Genomic DNA, 313 nt, shown 5'->3' with positions numbered 1-313 from the left:
TTGAAAGAAAATAGAATTGCATTAATACTTGAGGTACAGCAGAGCTCCACACCCTTAATCTATGGTGTGCAGAAACTCCACCGTTGAAAATACATAAGCCAAAGATTCAGGCATGGCCGAATGGCCAGCCCCCATGTGGTCACAAGACCGAATGATCAAAAGGCCTCTAAAACAATAGTTAAATGTTCTATTTATAATAAACTAGCTCCTAGGGTTTACATGAGTAAGTAATTGATGCATAAATCCACTTCCAGGGCCCACTTGGTGTATGCTTGGGCTGAGCTTGATCTATCCACGAGCTGAGGCTTTTCTT

Source organism: Arachis duranensis, chromosome 7, assembly GCF_000817695.3.
Source record: "Arachis duranensis cultivar V14167 chromosome 7, aradu.V14167.gnm2.J7QH, whole genome shotgun sequence".
Taxonomy (NCBI): domain Eukaryota; kingdom Viridiplantae; phylum Streptophyta; class Magnoliopsida; order Fabales; family Fabaceae; genus Arachis; species Arachis duranensis.
Note: the sequence above shows the minus strand (reverse complement) of the source record.